Source organism: Drosophila subobscura, chromosome E (genome assembly GCF_008121235.1).
Source record: "Drosophila subobscura isolate 14011-0131.10 chromosome E, UCBerk_Dsub_1.0, whole genome shotgun sequence".
Classification (NCBI taxonomy): Eukaryota; Metazoa; Arthropoda; class Insecta; order Diptera; family Drosophilidae; genus Drosophila; species Drosophila subobscura.
This window is the reverse complement of record NC_048531.1, coordinates 5534883-5547453: the sequence shown is the minus strand read 5'-3', so window position 1 is coordinate 5547453 and position 12571 is coordinate 5534883. Positions and strand designations below refer to the sequence as shown.

Here is a 12571-nt window from a genome sequence, read left to right as displayed (position 1 = left end):
CTGCCTCTTGGATCTGGTTATGTGTGGAGAGCGCACGAGAACTCTCGTTTTATCTAATTAGTGTCTCCGAGTTTATTTGAGTTGATTTTCGCAATCAGATTTCGTGTTTGCTTTGCCATTGCTGCTTTGCTGCTTTCTGCTTGCTGGCAACAAAGTCAAATTCGCTGTCAATTGTCATAACTCTAATGCAATTAACCCTTGCCCTTGTCCTGTCCCCAGAGCGCAGCTTTATCGTATATAAAGGAGATGCTAGAGAGATGCTAGAGAGATGTCGTCAAGAGCAGAGGAACGGGAAGCCGAGTAAATACAGCCATGGAGTGAACCTAAATATTTAATTAGGATTATAACGAAGCGGGCTTATCGCGGCTGACGACGGCACATCAGAAAGTGATGAGGGAGGAGCCAGCGATGGATGTCAAAGAGTGTGGTGTGTACTGCGGGCTGCAGGGCTTCCTGCTAGCCCGGTGAAAACGAGTGGGAGAGTGGGAGGCAGAGGGAGAGGGAGGGAGTATGTGTAGGTTGGGTGCGTGTCTGGCGTTTCACTTTTCGTTGACTTAATTTAATTAATTTCCTAGCCCAAAGGGTCCATTCTGTCTGTCAGTCTGTCTCCGGATCGCTCTTCCTTTCCGCTTCATCTTTTTTTTTAAAAGGTCCTTTATTTGTGATTGCGTATACGCCACGCTACAGGCAAAAGGAAAGCGATATACGAGTGCGCATGTATGTATGTACGTATGTCCGTACTCTTATGTACATAGTGTGCCTATCGACATACGATAGTCCTGGATGACCAGGGCGAGGACATTGCTCTGTTTGTGGGTGTGCAATATGCTGTAAATAATGAAAATCCAATTTTTGTTGCTTCTTCATACGCTTACCTGGAATGTGTGTGCTGTGGGTTGGGCCGGGGGAAAGGCAAAGTCATAATGTGTTCATCATCATTGTGCCGTAAAGACCGCACACTCCCCCATACATGTTCTTGGATGTGGCAAGAGCTAAAAGAAAGTTGGCAACGACTATGGGACTGCAAAAGGGTATTTCGAATTCCTCACAGACGGAAACGCGCAAATTCATTTTGCTTTCTTGATTGCATTACCCTCTCTCGACTCTCGTGTGCGAGGCCGCATACCCTTTGGCTCTCTTTTTTTTCTCCTTTGCGATTCCATTTCGTTTGCCCTGAATCCCTGAAAGTGGATATAATCAAGTAATGAAACTCCGTCCGGCTGAAAACTAAAGGAAAAGTTCCCTGAATTGGCCACATTGGTCTTTGGTCGTTGGTCGACAGCCACATGTTGAAGAGTTTGATGGATCGCAAAAAAACCCAAATAAGATAATTTATGCAGAACAGAACCAGTTTTCATCAATATTAATGCCTGGACGAAATGTGATTAAAATCGAGAGCCATCTACAGCACCTCAAACTGTTGACTTCGCCCAGCAGCCGGAGCGGCAATCAAATTAAACTTGAAGTGATTTTCAATTGGAAATTCTCGAAACGGCTCCCTGCCACACCGCAACACACTTAAGTGTATTCAAATAAAACTGACGCAGACCAAACCAAACCAAACCGTACAGAACCAAACCAACAATGGCAGACGAAGTCAGGCGGCAGCAGTCAGATACAACCATCAGAGTTGGCAACGTGACCGGAAGTCCAAGTTCCAAGTTCTCCGACACACCAACGATGACCCTAATCCGACAGTTTTAAATGTAGTTTGATAGATTGGTAGAAAGTCTTTAAACAAAGGATTTACCAACAGTTCTTTAACTTTATTTTATTTTATTTTATATTTTGTGCTTTCTCTTCTTCACTTTGCGATAGTTGGAGCCGCTCACGCGCTCATCTCCGGTCTGTCAAATGGGAACCATCTTTACTGTCTTTGCCGCCTGCCTGTGCCCCTGCCCCTATGCTCAAGTGCTCGGCTCCATCTCCCTCTCTGTCTTCAGCCTGTTTTACTGGACATTTTGCCTTGTAATGCGATTGTTGTTTGTTGCCAGTGTTGTCGCTGCCATTCTTGTGCTATTGTTGTTGTAGTGGATGCTATCTGCTATCTGCCTGTCTATCTGCGTGTTTAGTTGTACTCGTAGACCAAATGGTTAAGACTGGGGGATCCGGAGCGTGGTCGTGAGTGGAGTGGGTGCTGGGTGCTGTCAACAAGCAGTCTTGGCATCAACAATTGCGAGTCTCCTGTACACCCACACGCAACCCACAGCCCACTCTATCTCTCTATCTATCTCACTCACTTTGTCTCTCTGTGGGTAGGACATTTGATTCGACTCCTGGACACGACTCGTCTCGTCTGTGGTCGTACTTTTTTTTTTGGCAACATTTAGCGCGTGTGCGGCACGGGGGACGTGCGCGGTTTTTGAGCTGCCGCCTGTCGTTGATTAGATTGTCTGATACTTTAATAGGATTGCAAAAGCATGAAGAGTCACACACACTGGCATCAGAGTTTCATTGTCCGGGTTGTGCATATTAAATGTTTAGTCGCCCCTCACAACATAAAAGCAACTGAAACAAGGGGCCACAGCTATGGAAATATATCATAGATATAGTATAACCTCAATTTGGATTCTCCTTTGTTTATTTACTAGCAAATATTCCAAAACTTGCAAAATTAATTATTTTCCTACTTCCCAAAACCAATCTTTCTAATTGAAATCTTCTGGGACGGAAACTAATTATTCGATTGCCCTGGAATCAAACGAAAATGATCAAAGCAGTTAAGCAGCTTAAAATGTGGACAACGCTCGTCAGGCAGCCAGAAGGCCAGCAAATAAACAGTTAAAGGTTTATAAATTATAGCCATACACTCCGAAGCAGTACTGCCACAACTGCGACATGACAGACTTCGTCCAGGCTGTGGCCAATGGGGAGTCGAATCTGGGGAGGAAATCTGTATTAAAATCGCATTACATCCGCCTCACTTCACAGTGCATTGGGGCGGGGGTGAAAAGTGCAGCTGCATGAAAGTTGAGCTGCTGGAAAGAAAGGAAATTCTGCTGCCAAACCTACTCTTACGTATGTACGTACTCGTTCTGTCAGGACAGGACCGAAATGTTGGGGCAAGTTTATAAACCGAACTCTGGGTCGGGCTGTGACGGGACGGGACGGGACGGGGTGGCACTCTGACTGCGAGCATTAACCTCAGAATGCATTTACAGCTGCTGGGCTGTGCTGTGCTGTGATGTGCTATGCTGTGGACACGAGAGGAAGGATGCGGTTGAATGGTTGAGCGCAAGGATACATACGCGGGTGGAGGATGAAGCTGCAGCTGCAGCCTGTGGATCTGGGGCAGGGCAGGACCCAAAAGCGGGACCAGTAAGTGCCAGTAAAAATGAAAAGTTGCTTGTTCCTCGCCCATTGCCAGAACAGCAATTGTGGTTTCTAAATGTTTCGAGTATTTACGCACTAGCAATTGACCTCTGCTATGTGTATGCCACGCACTATGCGCCATTCTGTGTAATTCGGAATTTTTGATGTGTTTTTTGCTGTTACAAGCAAGCAAATTTCTACTGAATATATTCCAGTATGCCGAAGCAATCATTACCCAAAGGTACCCTCACAGCCTGTGGGGTTCCGATTGCTGTTTTAGAGGACTTTGCAAACCTTTATTTAGCTGATAAATCGCATGTAATCACTTCCGGCTAGTGAAAATCCCCTTGGGTGCGATGTTGCGCCACAGATAACGCTCTGCAGTCATCATCTGTCATCTGGGAAGTACCGTCCTCCCCTTATTGGAGTCTATTAAAGTGAATCTCACTTGGCTGACTGCTGGCAGTTCATCAGCAATATGAAAAGTCTCAGTTACACATGGCATTTGGTCGTCGTTTGTGCTTTATTGGGCGCTACTATCGTGGGAGCTGCGGCTGTGAGACAAGTCGCTACAGGATTCGATTGGACTTCACTAATTAATCCTGGACTCTCAATATATCGCTGATTGAAGAGAATTAAAATGTGTAAAAATACCCCAACTGAGTTTTTGTCTGATTTTTAAAATGAGTGGGTTTTTGGCTCTGCTTGTGTCACTCTCTTTTTATACGGATTTTAACCCGTTTTCCTGGTGCACTCTGCCCAACCGCAATCCAAAGGCTTCGCCTCTCCCTCAACGAAGGCTTTCATGGTGGCCCCCCGCTTTCCACCCTCTTCTTGGAGTGGCAGGCAAATGCGACAAAGAAGATGTATTAAAGTGGTTTTTAATCATTCCGCACACACTTTTTTCAGCAAGCTAAATAAAGGACGCTTTCAGTGCATAAGCCCTGCCAGGATCTAGCTTAGCAGAGAGAGAGACAGAGAGCCTGGCCGGAAACGGAGGGGGGCGGACGAGGAGTTTATTAAAAAAGAGACGAACGAGCCGAGCCGAGCCACCAAACAATAAATTTATGAACGGCTAAAAAGCATGAAAAATGCGTTGCCTTGGAGGAGGAGCACACACAAACAGACAGAGGCTATTATAGTACAGCACTTAATGCAGATTTATGATTTTAATAAACCATCCCACTCACACACACATATGTACATACATATGTACATGCATATTAAAGTACAGAAAGTACAAAAAAAACTGACATGCTGAATATTGTTTGCGAATCGAAATACTTGAAAAAATCCAGCGTATAATATTAATAGATTAAAATGAGAATTAATGTCGGGGAACACAGCTGTTGCCATTAAATAACAACAACAAAAAATCCAAAAACTCTAGTTATACAAGTTATACAACTCTCTACAAGATAAGCAGAAAAGAAGATATTCTTGATGCGCAGACATTTTACAGTGTAAACATTTTTGAGCATATTCAGAAATTGTTAATGTTTTCATCTTAGGTGGCGCACTTGATTGATAATTATGCAAATGTTTGCCTCATGGGTCGCAGTTATTAGCCGAAAATCAGCATCAACCTCGTGTTTAGGCCCCCCACATCAACATCATCAGCATCGTCGTTACGGGAAAGTGCAATCTCGATTCGAAAACTTTGCAGACTCTTGCCGCAGCAGCAAACATTTTCAATTTGCCAGGTGTGCGACAGGAGACGCACAGGGCAGGTGCCCGTGTGCATGAGCTCTGCAGAAGCGCCGCGAGCCGTGAACCCGCAACAAGGAGCCGCTGATGTTGTTGACGACGATGCTGGCTCTGTGGTGGGTTTCGAGGATGCGGCTGATGAGGAGATTGTTTGAGCAGCTCTAGGCCAGGGGAGGCGGGCAGAGCCGTACCTAAGAGTTGAGGGCTGTTTCGCCTCTAAAGAGAGTTGAGTGAAGAAAATCGTTCTATGGCGTTCTTGTGTGTTGTTTTAATATTTTACATGACAGCGGTAAGGCTTGGCAGTCTGTCTTACCTGCTGTTCACTCACCTAAGGAAAGAGAAGAAAGCTCTAGCTATTATCGAAATATGAGTATTGTACCTTAAACCAACAGCATCGCGAAGCTTAAATGATCTCTCTTTAATCCTTGAGTTGTTTGAGACTCACGTTAGCTGCTTATTAGCTCTGATCAGCGGTATTGAAATACAGCAAAGAAAGCTAAGTATGAATATAAATATAAATATAAAAGTAACTCTGGGCTTCTATGTCAGAGTATCCGTGAGTTGTTTTTCTATTGTTTGCCTGATTTCTTTGGGGGCTTTCACTTTTATCCTTATTGGACCTGGCCAATTAGACGCACAATGTGCCTCAAATTATTCAACACTTCGCGACAAATTCAATTTTCCATGCTTCCACCCTAAGCATCATCCCATTCTCTGGATAAACACGTGACCAACAATAACGAATGACAGGAGCTGTGGAGCTGTGGAGCGAGAGGAGCGAGAGGGGGAGGATGAGGGTGAAAGGAGACACGTGGAAACTTGCGTTGAAAAATCCCAGGAGAAATTAGTTTGATTTATGTTGAGTTGAGTTTCCGGTGCAAATAAATTGCCAAGTTTACACAACTTTGGACCCAATGCAAAGCATAATTGATTATGCGAGCGGCGTACGCAGACACACACACACAATGGAAGGACGGACGGGGACACTGTAGCGTGCAGGTGTGGGATATATGTATTTTTACCCAAACTAGTACCAGGAGATTTCGCGTGCACCTCTAGCTATGCTCTAGCTAAGCTCGCCGGATTGTCGGGGTTCGTTCTACTCTCTCCTATGTTAAGTACTGACACACACTCGCATAATATTTTAGGTGCACATTTAAAAAGAATCAAAAATCAAAAGCAGAACACAGGTTAAACTGGACTGAAGGTATGGAAAATGGATCAAGTATTTGTTAAAAAAAAAAAGGAGAATGGTGATCTCAACTACTCTATTCAAAGCACGGGAAACTCAGGTGTCGTCGAGAATCCCTCTTCTTTACCCACCCAGCCTATGTCATACAGGTAAATCATACCGTATAGACCCTAAAACAATCAGGCAGTTTTCATCCTACCACTTCGACCTTGCTTGGCTAAGGACTGACATTCGAATTTAGAACATATTATAAATGGGTTTCAAAACAAAGACTTTCAGATATATTTCCATGGTTTCCTATTATTAATATTCAATATCTTCCAAAATTTTCTTAATCTACGGATGAATTCATTTTTCTGGCAGTCTAGCCCACTTAAAAAAATATTTACTTATTTTAGTTTATTTTAGAATTCAAGATTCTACGACCTTATATATATATGAATGTGTGAGCCGTAGCATGTAAAGAGACTAAGAATCATAGGCGGGTAATAGAATAAAGGGGGGCGAGAGGTGTTAACCCATTATGGTAATGATTATAAAGGTTTAAATCAAATAATTTAGTAACACGCAGGTTACATTTATACTCAGTGCACATATAGTGTCAAGTTTACAAACTCACAGTTTTCGTTTGGTTTTGATATTTTAAAACCCTTACTCCTTTCGTAATCGATGAGCTCATGGATGACGTAGGTGCTGGTTTCTGGGGAAAAATAGAAGGTATTAACAATATATGCACACGAGCGTACATGCAAGTACGACTTAGTAATTTCATTTAATTATTTTAAGGTCTCATACCCACTCTTTTCTACCAACACTCATAATTCCCGATGCTCAAAAAAAAAATACATATCTATATATCTCCGTCAGAGAATTGGCCTTAAAAAGGCATATTAACTCAAATCCCGAAAATGTGTAAGTTAACACAGAGCAACTACGGACATCTTTCTGTAGCGTCGGCGGCGGCTACTCTGTAGGCATGCCCGTCAAAAATCACGCCCAATGTTCTGGTCTTCTTCACACTGGGCTTAAGTGGGGAACATCCGACTGCAGGTCAAGCTGCAGCTTACATTGGCACTACAGTGCGCGACAAACTGGTCTTCTCACTGGAGTTGAATAAAGTTTCCGAGGCGCCCCCTTTTGCACTGGGCTTCCTAAGGGTTGCTACGCCTCAATAAAGTTGACCCAAGTCAGAGGTTTTCGGTGCTCAGCGTTTCCGTCAGTAGAGGGGGGTCGAAGGGTACCCCTTTTAGGTTGGAGGATCACTTCGGTGATACTCCTCTCGTGGAGCACCCCGTCTATGTACTTATGCGCACTCAGGCTGCAACGACGGAACGGGCTCCTGACCTCTGTCCTATAAACTTAATTCACATAAATTAAACCGATCACTTGTTGTAGCCTACGGCCCACATACCTTGGTTAATTATTATTCACGCTTGGTACTAGCACCGATCCACAGAGATTTCTCAGAATAAACGGTTTTTGCACAAAAATTTCACCACGAGGAAATGCGTAAGCTATATGTAGGTTATGTACATATATATATGTATATATATATATATATTGCTTGACACAATCACGTCTCTTTTCGTTGATCGACTCTTTGCTATTAACTCAAGCGAAACTCATCCAAGTTAAATTAGGCTGTACAGAACATAAAGCTCATAGATCGGATGATGTTTGCGAGCTTTAACGGGACAATCGTATGATCTTTCGCTGAATTGAGTGGAATTTCGGTCAAACGTCAAGGGCAACTTCTATGCTCACGCTACCTAACTCTCTTTTTTAAGATAAGCGCCGCTCTCGCTTGCATGTGCTAACACTGCAGCGACTCTCTTTCGTAAGCTCGGCGTAAAGCTTGCGCTTACGATCCACTTTCGGAGTTCTCTTTCGGAATGCACTTATAAGCGCTACCGAATATGTTTATTAGTGATGCTCTATGCTATCTCCCTACTTTCGGCCCCTACACCACAGTTGAAGACGAAAGTGTTCTTACAGTGAGACTTCAACTGAAGAAGGCGATCTCTTAAGATTTAAACTGATTATCGTTTAGGTGGTAGGCTACTAGCTTTTCCTATGCTAATTAATTTGTAATACGTGGTCCCAACTCGACGAATAACTTTGGCTGGTATAAACACGGGTGCCAACTTAGCGCTGAACTTTTTTATAGCATTACTTTGACAAAAATTTCGGGCATACACGTCGTCTCCAATGTTGAGTTGACGGACACGGCTTCTTAAATTATATTTCTCTGCATTCTGTTCGTGAGATTCTGCTACCTTTTTCTGAGCGGCCTGCCGACACACTTGTATAACATCTGGATAATGGACTCTAGTGTCATCAGCCAGGAGATGTAGACGTCTAAGCAGTTCATAATCCTTTCCGTTAAGAACCATATTTTGGCCAAACGCCAGAAAGTATGGCGAATATCCAGTGCTTCGATGGATATTGGCCCGTAGTGCCGCGCTAATTTCGGGTAACTTTCGGTCCCAATCGCTATGGTCTTTGCCGATGTACGCTCTAATGGCCGCTAACACAGATCGGTTTAACCGTTCACTGGCATTGGCTTGTGGTGAGTATATTGCCGTGCATCGGTGAGTTACCCCGAATCGGGTAAGAAACGACTTGAAATTCCCTGAGACAAATTGTGACCCATTATCGGTGAGTATAGTCTCAGGCACCCCGAAAGTACAAAACACCACATTTTCCAGAAAACTCACACACCTTACTTGAGGTAAACTTCTTGAGTGGACATAAGAAATGAAATTTGGTGTTGTGGTCCACGATTATCAACATTCCAATATTACCTTGTTTGGATCGGGGGTACGGCCCCAGTAAATCCAGATAAAGCTTTTGAAAAGGCCGTTCGGAAACCATTGGTTTCCCCATAGGAGGTCTTAATACGACATTAGCGCTTTTGGTCTGGTGACAAACGTCACATTTTGACACATATGCTCGTATTTGTGTTACCATCTTTGGCCAAAATAGATACCTTTTCACTTTTTCGATTGTCTTACCAATACCGCTGTGTGAAGCGTTTGGAGGGTCATGAGCACGGGAAATAATATCGTTGGTAAGGCCGGACGGAACCCAAAGCTTCCACGATTGCGTATCTGCTAAGGCGTCACCCGAACAGGGTTCGGTTCTTTTATATACCAAATCATCTTCGATTTTCAAGTCGGGCAACTTAAGTCTGTTTAACCTTACATGTTCCATTAGATCCATGTACTCTTTTGACTTAAACTCAATAGAAGTGAGGTCTACTATGGGTCCATTAGCATTTAGTTCTTTAACCTCTGGTTCATCTTGACGTGACAACGCGTCCGCTACTACGTTTTCGGACCCTTTCCGATGTGAAATTTGGAAATTAAATCCCTGTAATTTTATAGCCCATCGAGCCAAGCGACCTGACAAATCTTTTTGCCTCATAAGCCATTGAAGCGATGCGTGGTCAGTTATGACTTGAAACTCCTGTCCTTCGACATAGGCTCTAAACTTTTTATTCCTTTAATCACAGCCAAGCACTCGAGTTCGGTAACAGAGTAGTTTCGTTGTGCCTTAGAAAGTTTTTCGGACATAAAAGCTATAGGTAACTCTATCCCTTCCTCATTTAATTGGGCTAATACGCAGCCTAGACCAAAGGTGCTTGCATCACATACTAATAAAAATGGTTTCTCAAAATCAGGAGTGGCTAAGATTGGAGCAGATGTCAAACAGGACTTAAGTTTATTGAAAGCAACTTCCGCTGAAGCGTTCCAGTTAAGCGTATGATTCTTTTTCAGTAGTTCGGTTAACGGAAAGCTGACGGTGGCATAGTTATCGACGACAAAGCGTCGGTACCATCCTGCCATCCCAAGGAATCTTCGTAGCTGTTTTACAGTTTTAGGAATGGGGAACTCAATTATAGATCTAATTTTACCCGGGTCCGTTTTTAACTGACCGTAACCAATTATGAATCCCAAGTATTTTATCTCCCGTATACAAAAGTTTGACTTGGCTATATTGATTGTAAGGTTTGTCTTACGCAAATGCATCGCTACCTCAAGCAACAGCAACATGTGCGAATCGAAGTCATCGGAGAGCACAAGTAAATCGTCCAAATAGACGAATACCCGATTCCGTAGATGGGCAGGTATCACCTGGTCCATAAGTCGGCATAAGGTCTGAGCGGCGTTGGTTAATCCAAACGGCATTACCTTATACTGGTAAAGTGGTCTATTGGGGATAGTAAAGGCTGTATAATGTCGAGATTTTTTTCCTCTAATGGAATTTGCCAGTATGCATGTTTCATGTCAAGTCCCGTAATATATTTGGCTGGCGTAGTCGACTAAGAATGCCATCAATATGTGGTAAAGGGTAGGCATCTTTGCGGGTGTTTTTATTAATTTCTCGTGAGTCCAAACATAGTCGATTTTTCGTTCCTTTCTTAACTAAAACGCAATTGCTACTCCAAGAACTGTTTGATTCTTCTATAACATCTAGGGCAAGCATTTTCTCCACTTCCTCAAACATTAACCTTTCCTTTGCAGGTGATATAGGCCAATGGCGCTGTTTAACCGGTCGGTCGGGTATCATTTCAATCGTATGTTGAATAGCGCTAGTGCGACCTAATCCTTCCTTTTCGAACGATGGAAAGGAATTGATCACGGACTCTAACCTAACCTTCTGGTCTTCGCTTAGATGATGTAACGGTGGCGATTCCGATACCTTGGATTCACTTCCTACGTCTAGTTCCTGTACTACCGATCGGTCGCTTAACAAACTCGTCAAAAGACCAAATTCTTTCCAGAAATCTATTCCTAAGTAAACATTTTGTTTCAACGCAGGTATTATAAAGAATTCAATGTCTTTAGTTTGACCGCGGAAGGTTATGGGAATGGTGATTTTTGCTATGACTCTACAAGATTCATTATTGGCCGTTCGAATATTTCCGGAACATTTTTTCGCCTTGGCGTGGTCTGCGAAAGACTTAGCAGCTTCATTTCCAAGGCAACTTATTGTAGCCCCTGAATCTAACAATGCCATGAATTTTTGTGTATCTATACTTAGTTCTACAAATAACCTGCTATCGGAGCTCATTAGGATCGAGGAGACAAGTCTCTTTCGAACACTTTTTACAGAAGCCCAGAATTGTCTTAATCTAATGGTCGATCTTTTAGGCTGATACTTAAATTCTAGCTTATCTGAGTGTATACTGCTACATTCTATATCTATCTCCTCCGTCTGAGTTTGGGCGTCCGCCAAGGACCTCTCAGAGAGAGCTCTTCTGAAATTCGGGTTGGAAGAGTTTTCTTGGAAAACCACTTCTTTTAATCGGTCTTCGTTGTCGGATGCGACAAACTGGTGCTGGTTTGCGCATCCTGTTTGCGGTTTTCCGATGGATTACATTTCTCGCACTTTGGCTTAAAAGTATTTTTCGCCCCGCAACCATAACAGAAGATGCGTCGTTCCGCAACGCAGTCTTCAAACCTATGACCGGTCTTGTCACAATTCCAACAGACAAACCGTTTGCGACGTATCTCGGAGATACTATCCTCTTCGAGTTCTTCGTCATCGCTCTGCATTTCCGACACATTGGGTCTAGTTACTCGACTTCGCGGCAGAAAGTTTCCTGCTTCTTTACAGAAATGTTCATGCTTCTTCACTTCCTCCCTCAACTCACTTCTATTCTGAATTTTTAAATGCAGAAGCTCGTATCGAAGAGCACTTTTGGCATTCCTTTTAAGAATATCGATCATTTTGAGTTCACTTATCCCGTGTGAAAGTCGAGCCACTAACTTTTCAATCGCTGTCTGAAAATCTTCGAAGGGTTCATTTTCCCTCTGCTGTCGTTTTCTGATCATTTCCCATAGGTCAAAATCATCTTTCTGGTCGTCGAATCTTTGTCTGAACGCTGTGCAGAACGATTGCCAGGAGTATTGGTGGTTTCTTCGATGGAAATCCCAAAACCAATCACAGGCTTTTCCCGCGAAAAGCAGATGTAAATTATCGCAAAGTAGTTGGTCATCGTTTCCAAGCGTCTGTGCCGTCAGAGCACGAATGCGATATAGAAATTCTTCTACATGCATTGCCTCCCGAGAACCATCAAATTTAAGACGCCAACTGAGTAGAATACCAGCGGCCTTTGCCGGTGCTACCGTCTCGGTTGTACGATTGCTTCTCGGACTTTCTAATGGAGAATCGCTACTTCTCATATTACTGCCGTTATCTACCTCCTGCCTAACATTACTCCGCGACTCTGATGGACCTCTGTTTACCGTGGCGGTATTCGTGGTTAAATTTAGGTTGGCAAACTGGGTTTGTAAGGTTTGCTCAATCGACGATTTAATGAAAGAACTGAGGTTTTCCATCATAGTTTTCTCC

At 43.4% G+C, this 12571-nt stretch overlaps 1 long non-coding RNA gene across 1 annotated transcript; it reads right to left on the bottom strand.

Annotated features, from left to right (window-relative positions):
- Positions 1–6814: 6814 nt before the first annotated feature.
- Positions 6815–7688, bottom strand: LOC117890734. The gene is made up of 2 exons (XR_004648596.1): positions 7007–7688; positions 6815–6911 (listed from the first exon to the last, which is right to left on the bottom strand). It is a non-coding gene; the product is annotated as an uncharacterized LOC117890734 (long non-coding RNA).
- Positions 7689–12571: the final 4883 nt, after the last annotated feature.